This window comes from Pan troglodytes, chromosome 3 (assembly GCF_028858775.2).
Source record: "Pan troglodytes isolate AG18354 chromosome 3, NHGRI_mPanTro3-v2.0_pri, whole genome shotgun sequence".
Taxonomy (NCBI): domain Eukaryota; kingdom Metazoa; phylum Chordata; class Mammalia; order Primates; family Hominidae; genus Pan; species Pan troglodytes.
In genome coordinates this window covers 4,811,365-4,837,199 of record NC_072401.2, presented here as the reverse complement: position 1 = coordinate 4,837,199, position 25,835 = coordinate 4,811,365, and the positions used below count along the sequence as shown (strand labels likewise).

Below are 25,835 nucleotides of genomic sequence, written 5' to 3'. Positions count from 1 at the left end.
GATCCCCACTCTGGCTTCAATCAAGTGGTTTCAGTACAAGCTGCTGTGTTTCCATAGTATCTTCTACTCTCTAAGTCATGGACCAGGGGTAGCAACCAGACTCAAATCAGGCCAATCAGAATCGTTTCCTAAGATTTTTTTTTTTTAATTGGAATTAGGAAAAAGAATTATTCTTAGTCCGGAGGCCTGGATTTCAGCAAACAAAGCTCAGGAGCTGTTGGTGGCCAGTTTTCATTGCTGAGCTGCAATGAGAAAATTAAGGCTAAAATGCAGACAAAACAAGTAGGAGTTAAGAGAGTTCTAGAAGAGTTTTAAATATCTGGTTTAGTTGTTGCAGAGGCTAGCTGTATCCTTGCCGTTCCCATCTTTTGATCATTTAAACCAGTGGCTCGTGCAATTTTGCTTCTAGGGGATATTTGCCAATATCTGGAGACATTTTTGGTTGTTACAGCTAGGGGGCTACTACTGGCATCTAGCAGAAAGAGGCCAGGGATGCGCTAAACATTCTACAATGTACAGCTCTCCCACAAACACCCCCACCTCCGCCCCCAGACAAAGTATTATCCAGCCCAAAATGTCAATAGGGCTTAGGTTGATAAAACCTGAACTTTAACCCATCCTTCATATATTACCTTAGTATTTTTCAAATCTCCTCTCCTGTTTTGGAAAGCTAGCTAGAATTAGTTTATGCTTAAGAGGACCTTAACCTAGGGGCATACACACACACACACACACACACACACACACACACACACACTAATCATGAGTGTTGTTTGGTGATTGTATGTATTTTCAGTCCCATATTTAAGATTTTTCAGTTTATAGCTGCCCTAGTATACAAATACGCCATCACCCAGGTTTAGAAGGACTATTGATTCCCCTACCACATAGATTCAAATAGCTACTTCTAGACTGCCTTGGGTACCTAAACAATACATATTCCAAACTATTGAAGCAAAGGCTATTCAGAAATTGCTACTAGGATTGCATCAAAATTATGCTGTCCTCCCTAAGATTTGTTTTACGATTAATATTCAACTCATGTATTAGAGATGAAATCACTATTTTTAGGAATGATTATGATAAAAATCAAGTGTTCAGTTTGATAGAACAAAACATAGCTGTCATATGAAGTCCTTGATAAAGCATTGCTGGCACAAGGAACTGTGAGAGTCCACATTAGCATAGGCTGGACAAGCTACATTCCTCTTTGAAACTGTCAGAATGCATTGTACCTTTGATTCATCTTCCAACCTACATTCAAGCCATGGCATGGATTTCTTTTTTTAAATGTTTTAAATTTTACTTTAAGTTCTAGGATACATGTGCAGAATGTGCAGGTTTGTTACATAGGTATACATGTGCCATGGTGGTTTGCTGTACCTGTCAACCCGTCATATAGGTTTTAAGCCCTGCATGCATTAGGCATTTGTCCTAATGCTCTCCCTCCCCCTTGTCTTCCACCCCACAACAGGCTCCAGTGTGTGTTGTTCCCCTCCCTGTGTCCATGTGTTCTCCTTGTTCACCTCCCACTTATGAGTGAGAACAAGTGGTGTTTGGTTTTCTGTTCCTGTGTTAGTTTGCTGAGAATGATGGCTTCCAGCTTCATCCATGTCCCTGCAAAGGACGTGATCTCATTCTTTTTTATGGTTGCATAGTATTCCACGGTGTATATGTGCCACATTTGCTTTATCCAGTCTATCATTGATGGGCCTTTGGGTTTGTTCCATGTCTTTGCCATTGTAAATAGTGCTGCAAAAAACATACATGTGCATGTGTCTTTATAGTAGAATGATTTATAATCCTTTGGGTATACACCCAGTAATGGGATTGCTGGGTCGAATGGTATTTGTGGTTCTAGATCCTTGAGGAATCTCCACACTGTATTCCACAATGGTTGAACTAATTTACACTCCCACCAACAGTGTAAAAACGTTCCTATTTCTCCACAGCCTCTCCAGCATCTCTGTTTCCTGACTTTTTAATAATTGCATGTCATGGATTTCTTGATGGACAGATTGATGAAAAGAATGTTAATGAATAACTTGACAAGGAGGATCTGAGACATGTAGCAGGTACCTGCAGTTAATCACCTAGATTAAGACCCAGATTTAAGATTACTTATATTTTACACACAATCTTTTTTTCTTAACTTTCTTTGACTAATTTTTTTAAAAAACTATGACTGGGGATGATCTGTGTTTCTCTTCCTCTGCCTTCCTCCATTGCTTTGGTTAAACTAAAATTAGCAGAGTATTTTGTGAAGCTAAGTTTCTCTTTGTGTCTCTCTCCTTTGCACACAGTTGACACATAGTAGGCACCCATTATAAAATGCTCATAAAACAATGTGTGGTGATTTCCTGCAGCCCGCTAGTTCTAAATATTCTCTGTAGTCCAGAAACTCCCAGATTTATATTTCCAGGTCAGACCTCTTTGAAACCCTACACTTAGAAACATCTATAGTTGTCTACCTACCTGACATTATTTCTGTTACCTGAGTATCTAATAGACAGTCAGTCTCCTTGCTGTTCATCACACATGCTTGATACACACCTGTCTTAGGGCCTTTGTACTTATTGTTTCCTCTCCTTGGAATGATTTTCCCCAAGTATTTGCCTGGAGATACCTGCTTGCATAACTTTTACTTCTCCTTCAAACATTTTCTTATATGTCATCTTTTCAATAAGTTCATCCTGACCACCCTGTTGAAAATTAGAATTCACTTTTTTCCCTACACTCTTCCTAGATTTCCCTTACTTTACATTACTTTTGCTTTTTGTCTCGTAACACTTTCACCACTTACCATACTTTGTTAACACACTTATTATTGATTTTAACATATTGATTATACTTATTGTTTATTATTTGTCTAAAATATGGCTGGATTGTAACCAAAACCCATGATCATTTAAATTAGGGTCTTTCGACTCCAAGTTAAATTTTTGTTACAAGACAGCCTTTTTGTCACAAGAATGGGTGAAAATTTTCGTAATCTATCCACCTGGCAAGGGTCTAATATCCAGAGTCCACAAGGAACTTAAACAAATTTACAAGAAAAAAAAAACCCTTTAAAAAGTGGGCAAAGGACATGAACAGACACTTCTCAAAAGAAGATATACATGCAGCCAGCAAACATATGAAAAAAAGCTCAGCATCACTGATCATTAGAGAAATGCAAATCAAAACCACAATGAGATACCATCTCATGCCAGTTAGAATGGCGATTACTAAAAAGCCAAAAAACAACCGTGAGGTTGCAGACAAAAAGGAATGCTTTTACAGTGTTGGTGGGAGTGTAAATTAGTTCAACCATTGTGGAAGACAGTGGCAATTCTTCAAATAACTAGAGGCAGAAATACCATTTGACCTAGCAATCCCATTAGTGGGTATCTAGCCAAAGAAATATAAATCATTCTCTTGTAAAGATACATGCATGCATACATTCACTGCAGCACTATTCACAATAGCAAAGACATGGAATCAACCTAAATGCCCATCAATGATAGACTGGATAGAGAAAATGCAGTACATATACACCATGGAATACTATGCAGCCATAAAAAGGAACACGATCATGTCCTTTGCAGGGACATGGATGGAGTTGGAAGCCATTATCCTCAGCAAACTGACACAAGAACAGAAAACCTTATAACACTGCCTGTTCTCACTTATAAGTGGGAGCTGAATGATGAGAACACATGGACATATGGTGGGGGAGCAACACTCACTGGGGACTGTCGAAGTGGGGACTAGGGAGAGGGAGAGCATCAGGAAGAATAGTTAATGGATGCTGGGCTTAACACCTAGGTGATGGGATGATCTGTGCAGCAAACCACCATGGCACATGTTTACCTATGTAACAAACCTGCACATCCTGCGCATGTACCCCAGAACTTAAAATAAAAGTTGAAGAAAAAAAATTGTTTGTTGTTACACAGCAGCTCCTTCTTGTTAACTTCAAAATAATCCTGACATTTTAGAATCTGGCACTCCTGGTCTCCAAGTAACAAACTTCTCATGTATATTTTATATATAATCTTTGTGCAACACACAAAAAACACAAGATTTTCACCAGATTTTTGGGATCCTCTCAAGTGAAATATAGGATATATGCCATAAATGGGAGGCAAGAAGGGACAGTTCAAAGAGATAGGTTGTTGTATTCTAGAATAGCAAAAACGGGGGATATGGTGAGGTCCACATATGACATACTTAAGACACCATGAACAGACAAAAAACAAAAACAAAGTAACAGTGGTTTCAGATATGAGCCCTAAGTTGAAGTCCTAAAAGCAGGTGCTTTTCACACGGGCACTTCAGTGTCCTGTGCACTAGGGGGAGTGTCAGCCATGATCCATTTTATTTAATAGTGATTAATAATTCTCCTGAGCAGTGATGGAAGGCCAGCTAGTGTTGAAGTTAAAAACATCCTATAATTGGACTCAGAATACCTTTTACTTTTGTGTTAGGATAGCCAAGGTCATTTGTTCTGAGGTTGCCTCTGTGGCATGGTGACCGGTCAGTGGTAAGCAGGCAGTAAATACGGAATGCTTCCTTTCTAGGCTAGAACATAAGGGACTAGGAGACTCGTGTATTTTTCTAGCTAGCTGCCGCTTTTTAACTTTTTTTTTTTTTTTTTTTTTTTTTTTACTGTGAATATATTTTATTTAGTCATTTTTGTTTACAATTGAAACTCTGGGAATTCAAAATTAACATCCTTGCCCGTGAGCTTCTTAGAGACACCAGAAAAAGTTTCAGCCTGTGTTCCACGTTGTTCTGCTGGGCTTTGTCCAAACGAACCTTTATGAGCCGGCTGCCATCCAGTTTCACGTGAATTCTCTTGCCCACAATTTCGCTTGGGAAGATCAAGTCCTCAAGGCTTGCGTCGTGCACGGCTGTCAGAGTGCACTCCTGGGACGCTTTTGCTTATTTTTTGTGCGGCTTTTTCGAATTGGCTTAGGCAGAATTCTCCTCTGAGCGATAAAGACAATATGCTTTCCACTGAACTTTTTCTCCAGTTCGCATACTAGCCGGACTTGGATTTTCTGGAAAGATTTCAGTGGAGGAACGGGAACAAAGATTGTGATAGCTTTCTGACCACCACCAACTTCAGTTTCCTTGGCTGCCATAATATTCAGCTCTGTGAGCTGAGCCTTGAGGTCCGAGTTCATTTCCAGCTCCAGAAGAGCCTGGGAGATGCCGGACTCTTTATAGTACACTGTAAAGTATGGGTTGTTTACCCTCATAATTGCATGGCTGACTGAGAGCTGCTGCTGAGCATCAAGAGGGAGTGTCGTGCCGTCTTGTACTGTGTTGCTAGCATTCTTTGGAACTCATCTGGCTTCTTGCCATTGGGCTTCACGATCTTGGCGCTCCAACTGAACATGGCCTTCTCCTTGCTGAGCACTGGCTTAGGAAGAGCTGCTTTTTAAAAATTTAAGTGTTATTTGTAGATTAGCATACAGTAAGCTTGACCTTTTTGCTAATACAGTTCTCTGAACTTTAGCATTTTATGTACAATAGTCCCATCCCCCACGTTATCCACAGTTTAATTTTCCAGTTTCAGTTACTCATGGTCAACTGTGGTTCGAATTTTATCCTCTCACTTCGTCACAAAAAGAAAGGTGAGTACAGTACAATAAGATACTTGGAGAGAAAGAGACCACATTCACATAACTTGTGAGAATTCTTCTATTTTATTATTATTGCATTTATTCTCTAACTCTACCTAATTTGTAAATTAAACTTTATCATAGGTATGTATGTATAGAAAAAACATAGTATCTATAGAGTTCAATGCTATCCTTGGTTTCAGGCATCCACTGGGGGTCTTGTACTCTGTCCCTGTGTGTGTATGTGTGTTTTGTATAACCATTTCACTATTAGGATGCAGAACAGTTCCATCTCCCTTCAGAAACTCCCATGCTGTCCTTTTGTAGTCACACCCACTCCCTTGAACCCACAAACTGTTCTCCATTGCTATAATTTTGTCTTTTCAATAACATCATATAAATGAGATCATATATACCCTTTGAAACTGACTTCTTTTAGTCGGCATAATGCCTTTGAGGTTGATTCTAGATGTGTGTGTATCAATAGTTCCTTCTTTATTACTAAGTAGTATCCATTACATGAAGTTACTACAATTATCTATCACCTGTTGAAGGACATTTGTGTTGTATCTAGTTTTTGACAATTATGAATAGAACTGCTACAAATGTTTGTATACAGATTTTTGCATGAGCATACATTTTCATTTCTCTAGGGCAAATACCTAGGGGATTCCTAAGTTATCTGGTGAGTGTATGTTTAATGGTATAAGAAACTGCCTGTACACAAATGTTCATAGCGGCATCATTCATAATACTCAAATAGTGAAAACAATCTGAGTATTCATCAACTGATGAATGGATAAATAAAATGTATATCCATACAATGGAATATTATTTGGCAATAAAAAATGAAGTACTGGTACCTGCTACAATATGGATAAACCTTGAAAATATGCTAAGTTAAATTAAAAAACAGGCACAAAGGGCCACTTATTGCATAAGTCCATTTACACATGGTCTCCAACTTACTAAGGTTCAGGACATGATTTTTCAACTTTCACAGTGCTGCAAAAGTGATAAGCATTCAGTAGAAACCATACTTCGATTTTTCGTTTTTGTTTTTGTTTTTTGAGACAGAGTCTCTGTCACCCAGGCTGGAGTGCAGTGCTTGATGTCAGATCACTGCAACCTCCACCTCCCAGGTTCAAGCGATTGTCATGCCTCAGCCTCCTGAGTAGCTGGGATTACAGATGTGCACCACCACGCCTGGCTGATTTTTTTTTTTTTTTTTTTTTTTTTTTTTTTTTTTTTTAGCAGAGATGGGGTTTCGCCATGTTGGCCAGGCTGGTCTCGAACACCTGGCCTCAAGTGATCCACCTGCCTCGGCCTCCCAGAGTGTTGGGATTGCAGGCGTGAGCCACCACACCCATCCCCATACTTCGAGTTTTGGATTTTGATCTTTTCCCAGGCTAGCAATGTGCGGTACGACACTCCCTCTTGATGCTCGACATCAGCTCTTAGTCAGCCATGCAATTATGAGGGTAAACAACCCATACTTTGCAGTGTACTGTGTTGCCAGCATTCTTTGGATATGATTTTGTCCAACTGTAGGTAAATACATCTGTAAGTGTACTGAGCACACTTAAGGTAGGCAAGGCTAAGCTACGATGTTTGGTAGGTTAGGTGTATTAAATGCATTTTTGACTTCCCATATTTTCAATTTATGATGGATTTATTGGGACATAACCCCACGGTAAGTGAAGGAACTGCTGTATATGAAATGTCCAGAACAGGCAAATCCATAGAGTCAGAAAGTAAATCGGTTGCCCAGCACTGGGGGTGTTGGGGGAAATGGGGAGTGACCACTAATGGGTATGGGATTTTGGGGGTGATGAAAATGTTCTAAAACAGATTGTGGAAATATGATTGCACAACTTTCAAATACACTAAAAACCATGGAATTGCACAATTTAAATGGATGAATTGTTTGCTATGTGAATTAGGGCTTAATAAGGCTACTATTTTTTTTTAAACAGCTACTTATTTTCTAAAGTGGCTGTACAATTTTGTGCTCCCACCAACAATGTATGAGAATTCTAGTTATTTCACATTCTCACCAACACTTGGTATTTTTAGTATTTTTTATTTCAGCTATTTTAATAGGTGTGTAGTGATACATCATTGTTAATTAGCATTTCTCTAATAGCTAATGAGGCCAAACATCTTTCATGTGCCCCCCTTGCCTTCTTTAGTGAAGTGTCTGTTCAAGTCTTTTGCCCATTTTTAATTTAGTTTTTTGTTTTCTTAGTTTTGACTTTGAGAGTACTTTATACATTCTGAACAACAAGTCCTTTGTCATGTGTATAATTTGCAAATATTTTCTCTTAGTCTCCCATTTAACTTCACTTTTCCTTCTCTGAAAGTAAATACTTCTTGCTAAGTTTCGAGAGGTATCAGAGCTTTATTGTCTGTGTACTCCTGTATCCTGAGTGCCTAATAAAGTCTGGCACAAAACAGATATTCAGTTAAGATTTGATGGATGAATGAATGAATGAATTCCCTGTTTTTACTGGTAAGCAACAGATTTTTTTCTGAGAGATAATAAATACATAAGAAGTAAATCTGAATAGATCATTTTCCTGATTAAAACACTGCCTTCCAGATATCTCTTTAGAAAAAAAAATAAGTAATCTCTACTCTAGATTAGAAAGCATGGCATGATCCAGCTTGATTCCTTGAAGATTTTATGTTCTCCTCCACCTCACAGCCTTTACAAATGCTGTTCCTCTGTTTCAGGCAGCTCTCATGGTATGCTTATGTTTTTGCTTCATAGAATTTTATTTGTAAATACGTGTTTAGTGTTTTTCTCCCTACCAGATGTGTAAGTCAGTGACCTTTACACATTTTTATTCATGTATCCCCTAAAAGAATTTTGAAAAAAACTGAGTAACCGCTCATATGTATCTATTAATCTGACATCTATAATTCTTTACTGTAAGTTTAAATAATTGCAAAGGATATAGTTTTCAGTGTGCTATAAAACTTGACCTTTTAAAGTGGAAGTTTTTATCACTCTTTTAAATATATCTCATGGAATCTGAATACCGTATTTGATATCCACCATCATTTGTTGAAAAAAACATTCTCAAAAAACTTTACAGTCATCAATTTTACAACCTTTTCCTCCTTGAACTCACATTTCCATTTCACTTTCCCCACATAATATCCTATCCCGGTTTATGCTTGGAAATATTTTTAAAATTTTTATTTCAGTAATTTTTGGGGAACAGGTTTTTTGGTTACATGGATAAGTTCTTTAGTGGTGATTTCTGAGATTTTGGTGCTCCTGTGACCCAGAAATCTTTTGTTGATCATTTTATCATAGTTCTGTGCGACAGAAATAGATATGCAAATTGAAATTTAATTTTTAAAAAAATTTCCAGTGATGACCGAAAGTCTCTAAGTGTTGTATGTTGAGTTGTTCTGTGTTGAGTTACCTTTGTAATTATTACTAGTGTGTGTGGATTAAACAACAACAATAAAAATACACTATTTTATCAGAAGAGCCTCTCAAGGTGATGCATAGGTTTAGTTTTTTCTACTGATGTTGTGTGCAAGTAGATGAATATTACTTTTTTAAAGAATCTGACAAGGTTTAATATCAATTTCATTCTTAACTTTCATTTCTTAGTGACGTTAAGAGCTGAGAACCCTCATTTACATAAACAAGGAGATAAGAAGGGAGCTTTTGTTAGGGCACTGCCACCCCACGCAGTTCTTGGAACTTCCTCTGAATTACATGCCGAAACTGTCATTAACTTTTTTTAGTGACCTGCCAGACGACAAGTCAGTTAGATTCTCTATTAATTTTGTTGGATGGAAAAAAATTGGGAGCCCTTGACTTGTGAGAGGCTCTGTTGTCCAGTCATTAGAGTCATTCACGTTCTCAGCTTCCCCAGGATTTCTGAGCGTTGTTTTGTTTGAGGTTTTTATATCCGGGACAGTGCAGCATAGTGGGGTTGGGTTTGGTGAGAACTCTGTGTTTGTTTTCTGAAGTAGGAGAAGGAGATTGCATCGGGCATGTGGGAAAGTAGAGCCGATGAAGTGTGTGTCATGGCAGATTCTCATGCAGATCTGCGTAGGAAGACAGATGAAGGTTAGGGACCTAGACATCAGTTCCCTTGAAATTACATGTGCCACACACACACCTTAGCAATTCAGCCTCCACTTCCAGGGATACCCATCCCTCCGTTGTGTGGACTGCTGCTGAGAGCTACAACAGGGCAAAGAGCTGTGTATTTTTTTTTTCTTCAACACAGTTTCCTCAACTCAAGGCATCCAGTAAGAACTCAATATTTTTTTTTCACTGATATTGAATACAGGGAAAAACTTTCTATGTAAAATTTGACTCCAAACCTGTGAACCTTTTCAGTTTCATTTGAAAAGATATAAAAGGAAAAGTTTTATCCTTGAGTAGTCTTTTATGCCATGAAGTTAATTTTCAAGAACAGAAATATTCTTTTACAAGGACAGTTTTTATTGACTCCTAGCTTCTTGCTAACTTAGTAACACTGCCCATTTCCCTAAATTCTTTTTCTCTGTTTTCCCAATTACATTGTTTTAGGTAATTTTTAGTTTTTCAGGTAATAAGAAGGTTCCACTCAAATTCTTTACTAAAACAATGTTAGGGTGGTTTTGGTACATTTTATACTAATGTAATTTTCACCAAATTAAAAAAAAAGTGCTGTCATTTGTTTCCCTTTTGCCTATAGTGCTTTCGAGGTATCTGGCAGATACTTTTAGGTATATTACACCTAATAGAGGTCTTTGTGTGTACATCAAATGAGTATGTTCTATGCTGTTTAGACATATTAACTGCAGATTGGCAGCTTCATCTTTCCATTAATGTGCAGGTTTTTAATGCTTAGGAGTATCCTGGAGCTTTCTGTTTTTCTGAGAAAATCTAATACAGATTTTCAGTTGCCTTTTAAAATGCTATACTTCTCCAGGAAACCTTATCTTTAATATAGCATCTGGTTTTCTGTGAGGTTGCAAGTTTGAATCAGAATTTCCAGCTGTGGCATCTAGTTTTATGGAGCCTGAATTGAGAATCAAAAACTGGGTTATGTATTTAAATACCAGAAGTAAATGTTATCTTTCTTTTTATAAAACAGTATGGCATTCATATTTAAGTATTTCCAATTTGCAGAGTTATTGTTCATGATCTGCTTCCAGAGAAGCAAGATTAAATAACAGCTGAACAGCTTTAAGTGAATAGGTTACATTTTGTTATTCTGTTAGTGTCCTGTGATCCCAAACACTCGGTGTCTCCACAGCAAAAGATAAGAATCATAAAATGTTAGAACGCAAAACAGTCTGAGAGGTCATGTAGTGTGACTCCCCTCAGTTTCCAGATGAGGAAACTGAGGTCTTATTTTCCCTCATATAGATTTTCCCTCATAAAATAATCACTAACGAGTGAAAGAATTGGGTTTAATTGCATTAGAATAATCATGTTGTTTACTGTTTTAAAATGCAGTCATTCTGACCGACAGTGAGAGAGAGGTGGCAGCAATGGTCCTGGAGTGTGGCCTGCCTGCCTAGGAGGCTGGGAGGGGTGCTGTGAGGCAAACAGAATGAGAAACCATGTAGCAAAAATGTGGCTATATTTTAGAAATGCTCCTAACTTTTAACTTTGTAACTCCTTTTTAAAGCTGTTATGTTAAGGAATGACAAAATCAGACACAGGTTCAGTGAACAAAAATACTCTGGTATAGTTTAGCAAAAAGATGTTCATTACAGCATAATTTGTCCTTGTGAAAAATTAGAAGAAACAAACTAGGTGTCCAACAACAGAGAAATTGTTATATTATGGTAAATTTTTTATTTTACTTTATTTTTTTTGATACGGAGTCTTGCTGTTGTTGGCCCCAGCTGGAGTGCAATGGCGCCATCTCGGCTCACTGCCACCTCCTTCTCCTAGGTTCTAGCAATTCTCCTGCTTCAGCCTCCCGAGTAGCTGAGGGTATAGGCGCCCGCCACCACGCCCAGCTAATTTTTGTATTTTTTAGTAGAGACAGGGTTTCATCATGTTGGTCAGCCTGGTCTTGAACTCCTGACCTCAGGTGATCCACCCACCTTGGCCTCCCAAAGTGCTGGGATTACAGGTGTGAGCCACCGTGCCTGGCCAAATTATGGTAAATTTAAGCAATGAAATGTTATGTAGCCATTGAAGGTAATTTTTTAGAAGAATTTGTAATTACATGTACTCATGGTGTTGAGTAAAGTAAGTAGAATACAGAAATTACATATAATATGGTTTAACTTATATGAGGGCTATATGGTCATCCCTTGGTATCCTCAGGGGATTGGTTTCAGGACTCCCTCTGGATACCAAACTCTGTGGATGCTCAGGTTGCTGGTAAAAAGGTGCAGTATTTGTGTATAACCTACAGACATCCTACTGTTTATTTCTCTGGATTACTTATAAAACCCAATACAATGTATGTACTACGTAAATAGTTGTTATACTGTTTTGGTTAGAGAATAGTAACAAGAAAAATATCTGCACATGTTCAGTACAGGTGCAACATCCTTTTTAAAAAAATATTTTCCATCCATGGTTGGTTGAATCCACGGATGTGGGTGTGGAACCCATGGATACACAGGGTCAAGTTATGTGCATAAAATGGAAAAGAATATATTATTAGAGTGATAAAAGAGTTTCTTTCTAGGTGGTGTTATTATGGACTGATTTTATTTTCCTCCTTATATTTTGCATATCTCGTAAACTCTCCACTATAAGCAGAAAATAAGGTTGGAGAAAATAAGAATTGATGAGCTAAATTTTTTTTGTAACACCAAGTGATAGAAAACTCTAAAAATCCCATTGAAGATAGGATCATAGACACATAGTCCCTGATGCCTGTGCTGGGATAGTCACACACAGCTGCCTCACCTCTGCCCCCATGGTGAGGATCCCAGTGGTCAGGGACAGTGACCCATTTGGAACATGAGCAGTTGGGTCAAGTCCACAAATAACTGTTTTAAACAGCAGTCATTTTATTTGAAAAAAAAAAAAAAAGTCGATTTGAAAAGCCATTTCCCCCCACTGAACGCACATTCTTTTATTCTTTTATTTAGCAAGCAGTTCGGAGTGCCTACTAGTTAGTTCCTCTGACCTGAAGATAACATTCTGCTACTAGTGATTTTTTGCCCAGTGATTGTTGAAGTTTTCATAAATCTCGTTGATAGAATGTTCTATTGTGTAAGTAACTTGACAGTTCCTGTTCTCACCTGGTTCAGGTTTAATGATTAAGTTGGATTAGCTATTGAATAATGAATGTTTGTGTAGAAGCCAGTCAGTGAATACCTATGAATCTGAAAATGCAGCTTTAATCAGTGCTAGGCTTGCTGGGATCCATTTTGCTGTTTCTTTGCAGTACAACGTGGGCAAGCATCTGTGCATATGAAATGCTGTTTTTCTAAAAGGTAAGTTTTTCCAGAGCACAGTATGGTTTTCTTTGCTTTCAGAATTCTTTGAAAAATCTTTGAATATTTTGAAGTCCTCCATTCCACTTTATAATTTCAGATTAATAACTTCTTACTACTGTAATTTCATACATTTTATACTACCCCCAGGAAAAAAAGTATTTACTTACTTCAAATTTCTTGTATTGATTTCAGTTGGTCTCATTCCACATTACAATTATGGCTTTCCATTCCACAAGGTACGGTTTAGAGTTGTGTTTCAAATTTGAAATGGGTTGTGCATTAATAAAGCTACTGTTTTTAATTTGAAAGAAAAGATCTTTTAAGGAAAGTTTGTTAGGCACTAGGATAAATTTTTGAAATGTTTGTCTTATGTAAATTCACGATAGCCTCAAATTGTTATTCCTCTCCTAAGAAGTGGCACTTTCAGCTTCTTCATTTGCTGGTTTGGCTTAGTTGTATGTTTTGTTTCATATGCCATAACCAAGGAATTCTAGAGCTAGTATATGCTATCTAGGTGAACTTTGTCTTCTTGCAAAAATAACCCTAAATTCTGTGAAACAGGTGATGTCTTACTTATTCTAAAGACCTTCAGAGAAAGAAATTCTGTATTCTTCCTAGTGTTTAGTTTCTTTCGTTGTCCACATCTTTCTCTCTCTTTTTATCAAATAAAAAAACCTAGATCTTTTTCTTAAAACTTAAACTGCTTTGCTATTTGATTTATGCTTACATGAATATAATCTATTTTTTATTATGCTCCTTAAATGTCCTGACTGCCTATTTTGTATTAGTTGATAGTTTTGCTCTGACAATAGTGTTTGTACACCAGCGAATTAGTATCACAAAACTGTTCTCCTTGGAGAGATAATGAAGTCTTTGATTTTGGATTGGAGCAATGATATAGATAGTCCAAACACAGGTGCTTACTTTAATTTACTTATTCAGTAAATATTAATGGAGTACCTATTATGTGCCAGTCATTGGGCTGAGGATTGAAGATACAAAACAAACAAAAACCACCAGTGCTACTGTGTTCTAATTTAGTGTTTTAAGATGTAGTAAGTCTAATAAGGACACCTTTCTGATATATTGGCAGTAATATTATTTTGGGGGGTATATTATCATCATTGATCTTATTATCCAGTACTATTTTGCGAAGAAAAGTCACTGCAAATCTACTTGCTTCTTTTTGCTGGGAGTGCCTCCCTTCAGGGAAAAAAAAAATCTAAAAAGAAAAAAAGCCCTCAACTTTAGGGAAGACATACATACATGAGTTGTAAGTTTTTCTTTATGAGAAACAGTATGCACTGAGTGTCTGTGGAACAAGAATTCCCCTTATCTAGAAAAGGATGACTCAGTTTGAATTTCCTAATTAATATCGTTATTAAAGTCTTATGTGACTGTTTTTAGTACGTAGGAAAACACAACATCGCCCACTTACATGAATTGGTAATCATCCCTTTCTTTGACAGACTATAGGCCTTAGACGGAGGCACCTGTGAATACATTCTCTCTGGACAGAGGCATATTACCTCCTTACATTCTTGTGTCTTGGAAGGTAAAGTTGATGTTAGTTTACCTCTGCAGGAACAAGACAAATTTTATTCTAAATACAGTTGATATTTCTCAGGAAAATAGGACAAGGTGATCCTGAGGATCGGCGAACACATTTTTTTACTGGCAGACCTTATTTGTATTTAAGACAGTGATAACATGGTAGGCAATATGGACAGTAATTAGGTGTAAAGATTCTAGAGACAGATTAACTGGGTTTTAATCCGGTTCTGCTATGTACTAGCTGAGGGATATTGAGCACAGTACTTAACCTTTATGGGCCTCAGTTTTCTCCTATGTAAAATCAGGATAATCAGTTTTCTCATGTATAAAATAATGACAATCTTATTAGGTCATTAATGAGAATTAAATGAGTTAATGTTTGTAGGACAGTATAAAACTCTGGTGCATAGCGTTACATAAGTGATACTGAATGAGTGAATAGACATTTAGTTAATTCATTGCTGTTTTCGGTTTTAATCACATGTTGTAATAAAGTAACATGTTCTAGTTCCAGGGCCTGATCAGTCAGTGATGATTAAGTACAACATTTCTCCCCCTGGTTTTTCTGCCCTGATGGTGCATTATAAGCATTTTAGAAAACAGAAGTCTGTGTTCCTCCTTGGCATATTGTCCAGTAATCCTGGGAATTCACCCTGTGCCTCTGAGAGCAAATTGGAGGTCGAGCTATCCTGACCCCATACCAAGGAGACCTTGTACTGGGGAGTGTGGGAGTCATCTTGTCTTGCCCTCGCCTGGCCCTGGAGCCGGAGGGGGAGCCTGGACAGTGTCCCCCGTGGGCCAGTACAGCCAATCCAGGGCCTAGATTCGGAGCCATCATCCTCACAAACTGCTCTGGTTGAAACGCTGGCTTTGTGGGGTTTGTTTCGCGTAAAACATGAGGAAGCCCACCCTGACATTGTCTAGGCACTCTACTTAAGTCTTCCTTAGATGCAGGCTAGTTTGTCCTGGCCTTATGAAGGAGTTCTCCCCACCTCCTTGAAATGGTGTGTAAGTCGCTGCTTCCCATGCATATCATGTAGTTATTTCAGGCATCTGTTCTTTTTTGCATCCTAAGTGCTTAAAGCTTACTGAATTTTAGTCTCCTGCATGACACCATAGTGTAACATGACTGGTGGTAATTTTTTCTCCAAACTCATGGTGAGACAGCTGTTTAGCATAGAAAGGATTAGAGAGAAGATGTCAACCTTTCTACCCACAGTTGGATTGGGCAGCACCATCCAAGGCTGAAGAATGACATGCAGAAGCTCCTGATTATAAAATAGCACAAATATGTTAGGCCTCAGCTTTTCCTCCTTAGCGCAAAGGCTTGGGTAAGCTCAGTGGGTGGTGTGGCAGAGTGGATGTTGCATTAGAAAGGGTAGAGACTGCAAAGACAGGGCCACAAGTGAGGAATCCAAGAGCGAGGCTGATGGGGTGAGCGAAAGGGGGTGAATTTAGGAGCCCTTAAAGATGTAGAAGCTAGAGGACTTGATGGTGGGTTGGCTGCAATGGTTCAGCAGGAGACAGTGATCAGCTGTGAGGTTGTTCTCATAACCAAGACACAGGATCTCACTGGGCTGTGTTTGGAGATGGGGGATTATCAAGTTGTGAGAGCCTCAGCGATTTTTGGGTGCTAGTTCATCCTGCTGCCTAGGCCTCTCTGTTACCTTACCACTGGCGTTGCTATTTAAGAAATCAGTGTTCATCTCGCTTATTGGCAGCTTTGGCAAGTCCCTCTGACACTCAGTTTCTTCATTTTTAAATGGAGGATCTTAGATTGTTTGCTTTACCTTTCTCTTGGAAATGTAAAGAATTTATAAAAAGAGAAATCTCATTTTTGAAAGTGTATATGGAAAGTGTAACGTGTCTTAATGAAGGTACATTATTTGAGGAAATATAGTTCAACTATAGGATTAAAAAATTGCGTTATCTGATAATCATAGATGTTCTTATTCACCTTCCCAGTATTTCAAACATGAATAATTTTTAGAGCCTGTAATGTGAATATGGACAGATAGTACCACTGCTCTGCTATTCTATTTTGCATTTTAACTTGTTCCATTTCTTTGCACTAGGATTAAAAACTTGTTTGAGTTTACTCAACAAAATTCATTTGCCTAAAAATGAATTTTATTAGATCATTTTCCTGTTTAAAAATTTGGTCTGGGGGAGGTGCTGGAGGTGGACTAATACAAGATTATCTTTGTTTTTGCATTTAATTGTACAATTTAAATATAAAAGAAAGCAAGCCAAGGCAGGAGGATCTCTAGAGGCCAGGAGTTTGAGACCAGCATGGGCAACATAGCAAGACCTTGTCTCTCAAAAAAAAAAAAAAAAAAAAAAAGAAAGAAAAGAAAAAAAATTAGCCAGACACGCGTGCCTGTAGTCCCAGTTACTTGGGAGGCTGAGGCAGATGGGTTGCTTGAGCCTAGAAGTTTGAGGCTGCATTGAGGTATGATCATGTCACAGCACAGCAGCATGGGTGATGGAGCAAGACCTTGTCTCAGAGAGAAAGAGGGAGAGAAGAAAGACAGAAAAGAAAGAAGAAAAGTTGCCATCTTGCGTCTCCATCATTTGTAAGAGAACATTTTAACATTGTTGGCTTACAGAAATCCTTCACTAGACATTTGAGGTCTTCCAATATTAGCCTAGTAATTATATATGCCAGGCACTTTTCTAGGCCCTTTGCATTTTATCCTCACACACACTCTGAGGCATGTACTATTATCTTTCCTATTTTACAAGTGAGGAAACTGAGGCAAAGACAGGTTAAGTAAGTTTGGAATGCTGTATAATTCATGAATATCAGCCTGCATTAGATCCAGGCAGTCTGATTCCAAAGTCCATGCTCAACCTCTTTCCTCTGGCTCCTACATCAGTGGTTCTCAACCCTGATTGTACATTAGAATCATCCGGGGGCCTTATGGAGCAGGGCGGGGAAGGGATAAATAATTTTTACAGGGCCCTACATGAGACCAATCAGATCTTCCCTCTTCTCCTGCTTTCAGGTTAAAAGTCACTCTCTCTCTGTTTTCTAGACCTTTGTAATCTCTTCTTTCCTTGATTTCTTGGCACATGTGGGGCTCCTAATGACCTTTTGCAATTAAGGACACACAGCTTTTTGGTTTAGCTCTGTAAGACAGGCACCATGGAGACAGGGAGATGCTTCCCACCTGTATGTAACCTGCGCAAAGCATTTTACACATAACCTGGAGCTTGATTGTTAATTCCTCAGCATGTGTTTCAATATATTGTTATTTTTGCATCAGGGGAAGAACAAGCATAGTTTGATCTAGGATTAAATAGCAACTCTAACATATCTGAGCCACACTGTTCTTACCTATAAAATGGGAGAAGTGATAATATTAGAGGACTTTTGTGAAGATTCAATGAAATATGGAATATGCTCTGTAATGTAGTCATCAGAAATGAATGCTAAATCCATTGCCTTGTAAGTGAAGCACAGCACCGAGACTTGGATATGAAAAATCACTTGAAAGTATACTATTCAGTCTTCAGTCAAATGCAAGAAGCCAGGGAATTTGGGGAGCTGGACTAGACCTTAGGGATCAGGGAATGCAGTCTCTTCATTTTATTAGCAAGGATTGAAGCCTGGAGAAGGAACTTGACCAAGGGTACACTGTGAGCCCAAATATATATACTGTACAATATGTAGTGTACAAATAGTTAATAAATACTTTCTTGGTGCTGTGATCATTATCAGTTTTTACTTCGTAACATTTGTCTTCTCTGTCACCTCAGTGTGCTCATGTATATGTTATGTAACCCTCAAAACAATTTTGTAGGCCTAGCTTACCTGACCCCAGTGTAAGACTTTGAGATAAAATCCTAAAGGATACCACCATGGGATATGGGCTTATGGAGGTACTGAAAAATAACATATATTTACCTTGTTGACTTTTCTTGCATGAGAGGGAAAAGAGTTAAAGACATTCAAACCACATGTGATTGAAAGCCCACGAACCTCTTTCCAGTTCTGTTTTCCCATGAAAATGAGGCTGTTGTATCTTCATAATTTCTTGCATGTATAAGGTTAAAAACAGAGGGGAATGAAGATATTCCAGCTACATTTCTAGTAGAACACCTACATTTTGTTTTTCTAAGCATACTGTAAAAACTTCAAAACAGCATTATGCTTTGCAATTATTTTAAAACCATTATTAACAATATTTTCTATTGATGCTTTAGTATAGATTTAGATTTCTAGTATCATTGATTATTATAATTTGAATTAAAAGTGAAAATTCATCATAGGTACTGTTTACTTGGAGGACCAATTGCTGTGGAAGTGTGCAGCCTACAATGAAGATAATAAGATGCGTCATTTGAATCAATATTTCTCCCACCTAAACAAAAACAATTTTTTTAATCATAGAGGAATCATTTTTAGAACTACCAGGTGAATATGCTGTGGTGTCAATTAAATACAGTGGAAACTACCTATTCTTACTATTTACAATTCCTAATCACTTTCTGTCTCTTTCTGCAACTCATTACGTGTACCACGATGTCTTGATTCCCTTAAGTGCCTAGTAAATTTTCTCTTTGTAGGACTATGAAATTAACCATGGGCAGTGGAGGGGGCGTTGGGAATGCCTGTGCCTTTTCCAAAAATTGGGGTTGCTTAGAGAAAATGATAATGTTTAGCATTTTTAGTGGTGCCTAAATGTGTGTAGAGAAACACCTATTTCAGGCCTCTCCAAAGACTTTGATTGTCTGAAAGCAGAAATATTTGCAGTTTGACTTTACTTGGTGTTTACAGTACACTTTCTGAGCACTTTATGGATATTTAATATTGTATGACATGATCAGCAATATCTTTTTTTCCAAATAAGTGGGTTTTTAAAAATATAATGGAATCAGAATGTGGCTAACTTTTAAAATTATTTATTATGCAGAGAAAAATCTGAAGCCATGAATTTTAAATCTCATGTAAGTTAAATTTGGAAGTACACAGATTTGCCCAGAATCTGAATTTTATAAGCCTTAAAAACTTTGACATTTTAAAAATATTTCAGGAGTTTGTCATTACCATCTCTTAAATGCACACATTTTTTTCAGACTACTAGGGAAGAGAGTGGCTAAGCAGAGCATTGTTGACTGCCCCAGACATCCTCGACTGTTTTCTAAATCTGAAATAAACTTCTTAGTCATATGGTGATAAGCAGAATTCAGAACATGTCTCTTTTTTAATGCATGTGAAATAGAAAGTGATAGTCATCACAAAATGAAATTTGATTTATGATGTGTTGATGGATCGTCATACTAAGGCACGCTGAAAAATATTTTCAGTTTCCTAATAAAAACAAAGTGACCTCCCCATGAGTGATTCTCCTAATTGTTATTGTTAAATGCTTTTCTTTATGCTTTTTTTCTTGCTCACACTCAGATAATCTACAAACACTGTTTGAACCCTGTGTTTCACTTTCTTTTCTTATGAAAAGTTTTCAGTGAATATAGTCCCTGAGCGAATCCTTTCCAACAAAGTACTTAACTTTCTATGCACACAATTCAAAAGTCAATTAAATGTGCGTGATTCATTTATCACAAAGAGTACCGCCTATACTCTGTGGAAAATTCTTTCTGTTCAAAAGAAGGTTCTTATTTCTAAGAATGAGCTCTGATTTTAATTAAATAAAGAGCATTTTATGCAATTTTTTTCTAAAGCTTAAGATTAATTTCTATGGTTACTAGGGATATAAATCTCTAGATTGCTTTAAAACAAAGATTTTTGTCCAGGAGAGAGTTGACAGCTCCCTACAAGAGAAACTATTACTTAATTTTTCTTTCCTAAGTTTAAACACATAAAAATATTTGTAATGATACCCCAAAGGCATCATAAAAATGTAAAATAATTGTACTCTAAAATATCTAAAATTACAGGAAATAGACCTCATTTTAAAAAATGACCTGAGATTCATGGCTGGGTAACCGGGGTGTGACATACTTCAAAACCAGAATCTCTTGTCAGGATACTTTTAGTTTTTTAATGGCTAAAAAAAGAAGTCTTTTGTCAATCATAAAAACTTTAAAATATGTTCATTCTATTAGGAAATCTTACTTTTTAGTTTCATTACCTTTAACCTATATTACACTGTGGCTGCGCTAGATCCCTTTGAGAGGCACATTTCAGTCTTTAGAATTAGATGGCATCACTAGGCTTATGATCAACGATATCACAAGACAACCGTTAGACTGTTTTTAATGATTATTTTTTAAAAGTACATAGCCATTTTCTAAGCAGCTTTGAAAAAAGGCGGCATAAATCGTTTCCAGTGTCTTACTTACCCAAAGTATACTTCCTCTTTCGGTAGATGATGTTAACTGGTAAATTGTTCCCAGGTTAAAGGTTTGTCATATTTTAATAAATGTAGTGTAAAATCTATAGTAGAGACACTTCAAGGAAAAAACCCTCAACGTTTTCAGTAAATGAAATTAATATATATCCTTTTTCCTACGTTAGTATTATGGTATCATTTCTTTTGTTATTTTTATTTACTAAAACTTTAATTGAGCCTTATATAGTAAAATATCCTCATGTTTTTAGGAAAAGTGAAATTAGATTTATAAAATGTCCAGACTAAAGTTTTGAAAGAAATGGCATTTTGTATATAATATGGATGAATGCTGTTGAGGCTAGACGTGCTCGTAGTTTAAAACATGCCTGATCCGGGAATGCTTTGCATTAAATGAGTTTATATTTTGAGAGCAAAACAGGGAAAGAAAACACTTTCCTTCTTTTTTTTTTTTTAAGAGACAAGAAAATTAAGTTGAATGCGTATATTGAAAGTGCTATAAGCCGAATGTTTGAACAACAAAAGTAAACACTGATTATTACAAATGTACATTTGGACCACGTTGCTTTTATCTTTCAAGCAAAACATTTCCCACAGTTTTTGTGGGTTTTTATTTAAGTTGGGAAAACTTTGGAAGTTTGTGTGAAAGTATAAATAAGTTTGGAAATGTCATGATTAGAGTTTGATAATAAACATGCAAAAGCAAATGGGAAACTCTATTAAAGTCAGATGTAACATTAAATAATGTTTTCTCTAAAAATGTATTTGCAGAGAGAAGAACAGTGATTTATGTGGATTTGAAACAAAGACTTTGGCTGTAATTTAAAATAAAGGTTAAATGTGAATTCTTCAGCCTGAACATGGATGAAGTTTTTTGTTTTTAAGAGCTTCCTTAGTGATTGTTATAGGAGCCTCTGTGCCCTTTTCCAATTATGGGCACAGAAATTATGCATGTATTTATAGATTCCATGTAAAAAAATTCTTAGTTTCCAATAAATTTTAAGCTGCATTTTACGAAGTAAGCATCTGTAGAGAATCTTTTGGAGAAAAAATAGGAGGGAAAACATTTCAGTTTATGTAATTATTGAAATATACCACTGTATAGAGAATGAATAGAAATTTAAAACCGTAATCTGAAATTTGTTTTAAATCTCATTGTTAGGAGATTGACCTCATAATTGCAAATCGGCATTTTGTGTTCAGTACAACTCCAATTCTTAAGGAAATTTGTCTGTTCTATTAGAGCAATACTGTAAGTTTAGGAAGATGCCCCTTTGGCTATTGTTACATATGGGCCCTTTTGAAAATAGTGGTCATGCTAATATTTGATCAGATAATGCTGACTAATGCTGTAGAGCTTTCGAAAGATTTCTTGAACAATGTGAAGTTTTACTTTCCTTTCTTAGGTACATGACTGTGTATCTCTTAAAAGTGTATATGTATTTGTGGGGGGCAGTTAGTGTTACATTTTTATTATAAATTTATTACAATTTGATATGTGATTTTGAGTGAAATTCATTGCAATATGAATGAAAATTTTTTGTATGTATGGTGTTTCAAATGCTTTACCTAATTACTTGTCTGAAAAACTGTTAAAGGGGATTTAAATTGCATATACTCGTTTTACATTTAAAGCTTTCACACTGAGCTGAATTCAGATACAGGACCTTAAATTTTTTGTCCAAAGAAAGTAAGAACTCATGTAGAATGAAAAGATATAATTTGAGTCTCAAAATCAAGATCTTTAATATACTGCTCAGGACCTAACTATTATTTTTCTAGTAGTTTTCACACATTTTTTTCCGGCAAATGTTATGTTACGGAGTGATTATTTTGTGTTACTTTGTACACTTAAGTAGCAATCCATTTTTAGCAGTTGAGCCCTCATTTTGTAAAACTAAGCTGTTGGCAATTTGCTAGTTTCTTTAAATTCTAGAAACCACTAAGTTTTACCTTTTCATTTTTTTCCAAACAAAGAAGATGTTAGAACGTTCTGTAACTTATCTCTTGAAATAATATTTTCTGGCCGGGTGTGGTGGCTCATGCCTATAATCTCAGCACTTCGGGAGGCTGAGGCAGGCAGATTGCTTGAGCCCAGGAGTCTGAGACCAGCCTGGGCAACATGGCAAGACCTCGTCTCTACCAAAAAAAAAAAAAAAAAAAAAAAATTATTTTGCATGTGTATTGAAGTGCTTTGAGTTTCTTGCCTTGTTCACTCCAAAGACGATCATAATGACTTTCCTCATTATAGGAAAAAGGAAAAAAGGGATCTGTATATTTTTGAGGACAGGGAATGATGAAGCAAGACCCTGGACTTTGCTTGGAATTTGGACATTTGTATTATTGGTCAAGGCCAGCATACTCTGCATTTTATTCCCATTCACTTAGTTGAAAGATGACTTTGGAGGCAAGCACATATGTCTTGTTACCAAACCCTCTTTCTCAGAACTTCGAGATAAAATGAACATTCATTCCTTTGCTTTTGTTTTTGCTAAAAGAGAAAAAAAATCAGTTTGAGTAAAGCAAAAACATTTCTACTTTTGGGGTTTGAATGATAACAAAGCAGTTGAGATTAAATTATTGACACCTATCAAGCAGAATGGATGTTGAATGTATGTTCTTGCTATGGGCCGCTTGAAGTTGCTTTTGCTATTCTCTTTGCTGATGTGAAGCAGAAAATGAACAAGGTAACAGTTTTGATGGTGAGATTAGAGGTAGCCAGGCTGACTGTCTCCTGGCTCTTAGAGACCCTTATAAGCTCAGGGCCACCCCCTCCCCTTGTTTAGATATTACTTGCTCTTTTGAGTTTCAGATTACAGGAGCAATTGGTCTGCATGACCTATCTTAAGAACTTTAACTTTGCAGTAGAAACTTAAACCAAATGTATATCCTCAAGAGACAAATCATCTTAAAACTAGGCTGTTGTCATTTTGATGTATTGTACTGCTCACTGAGGAACAGTGTGGTGGAGAGCACCACCTAGTGGATGGGACCCATACTTGATGGGCTGTGTAGGAGATTTCATCTACATTGATGTAACTCTTGCCCTTGTCTGGCAAATAAGTGATTTTTAATCGTCCTAGCACATATTTTTAACTAGCACTAGGACCCCAGGAGAATGAGATTGGGAGTAGTTGTGAGATATGTCGGTTTTCTTTGTAGTTTTCGCACTTCTATAGGTGTATGTACTGGTGCTTGACATCTCCACATTCTTATAAGCTGATATTATAATTCAAACAAAACTTTTTTTTTTAAATGTCAGTAGGGTAGTATTTAGTCTTTGGGAATTTTGTGTTTTTGAGTGCTTATGTTCAACCTCGGTAGTAAGAGATGGCTTTGGATAGAACCTGTTTGTTGCCACAAACTTTATACTATGCTGCTAATCTGTTCACCTCACGAGAGGAGGAGTTGCTGCTGATTATAAACTGTAGGTCATAAATTGTTACCTGCTTGTCATAGAGACTATATGCCTTTTGAGTGTACTAAAATATTTGCAAAAATTAGATGAAACAATTCCACATTTAAAAAATAAACAACTTTTAACACATCATGACCACAAATTTTAGGTACAGCCATTCCTTGATATTTATTTTAGAATGTCAAATTCTTGATAAAATGTATCACCTCTTCGTTTGTTGAATGTTCTTAGACATTTGTTGAGCTAGGAACTATGCCAGGCTTTGGGAATCCAAAGTGAAGAAGACATAGTTCTTTTTGGACTTAGAATTTTTTAAAGTTTTAAAATTCTTCAACAGAAAAAGGAGTGAGCGTATTCCTGGGATGTGGGATGTATTATGTTGGGGTGTAAATACATTTTTTTGCTTAATATTTTCTGACATTTAGCAAATGCTTTTGAAGAAACTGCTAAATAAAATTGATGGGTTTGTTTTCATGGGTTTGGCAGGGGGGAGGCGACAGAAGGCTGCAGGTAACACCTCTTTGGTTTCGTTCTTCACTGAATTTTATCCTCGGAGAGCCCAAGTTTGGAGGCATAGAGTGAAGAATTTAAGAGCACAGGCTTAGAGTCTATTCCAGAGTATGGACCCTGGCTTTTCAACTTGCCAGGTGTATGCCTTTGGGCAAGTGTACTCATCTGTTTTCTCATTTGTTGTGAGGATTCAATGAGATAGTCTATACAATGGGTTTAACACGGTGTCCGACACATAGGAAACACTAAATGTTCAATATGATTTATTATGATGATGATTTGGAAGTTTATTATGATGATGATTTGGATGATTCAGTGTAGGTGGTTCTCATGGTGCACTCAGTCTCCCCACCACCTGCAGGACCCAGATCCCTGCTTAGTGTGACCATGCAGACAAACCCCCACTGATGGCCAGCAGATGTCTGCGGGTGCTGAGCTAGAAAGTTCAAAGTTCTTCCTTATGCAGATGATGTTTACAGAAAGAGTGTACCCTCGTGTGTCTCGTGTGTGTGTGTGTGTTGAACAGTGTTTACAATCAGAGGCACTTAACCTGAGCTCCATGAACCAAAAGCCTCTGAAACTCAAAATGACAGGCAGAAAGTTTTTTGTTTCTGTGTATATGTTTATTTCTTTTATAGAAGAGATCAGATTCATAGCTTTTGTCAGCATCTCAAAGGCATCTGTGCCCCTAAAAAGGTCAAGAACTATACTTTAGATGTTCGTGACTCTGTGTAAGGCCACTGGAGAAATTTAAAATATAGTCCCCTCTTAGAAAGTGAAACTCAAATATGAATTTTGCACTATTTGTTTTTGAAGATATGTAAATAATTTTAAAGATAGAGTTGATATTTTGAGGAACTCAAATATGAGTAAAATGTTTTTTCCTCTCGCCCCTCTTCTCAAGGTTCTGAAGAATTTTAAGAGCAAGGAAAAGTTAAGAATACAGCCTATGGAGTAGACCTAATTTCAAATACAGCTCCGATACTTCCT

General features: G+C 37.0%; 1 protein-coding gene and 1 pseudogene across 8 annotated transcripts in view; one reads left to right on the top strand and one right to left on the bottom strand.

Moving 5' to 3' along the window:
• The window catches only part of STX18 (syntaxin 18), a 122,792-nt gene that overhangs the window by 29,926 nt on the left and 67,031 nt on the right, over positions 1-25,835 (top strand). The gene's annotated exons all lie outside the window — the stretch shown is intronic.
• LOC107974164 (small ribosomal subunit protein eS7-like) lies at positions 4,663-5,386 on the bottom strand (annotated as a pseudogene).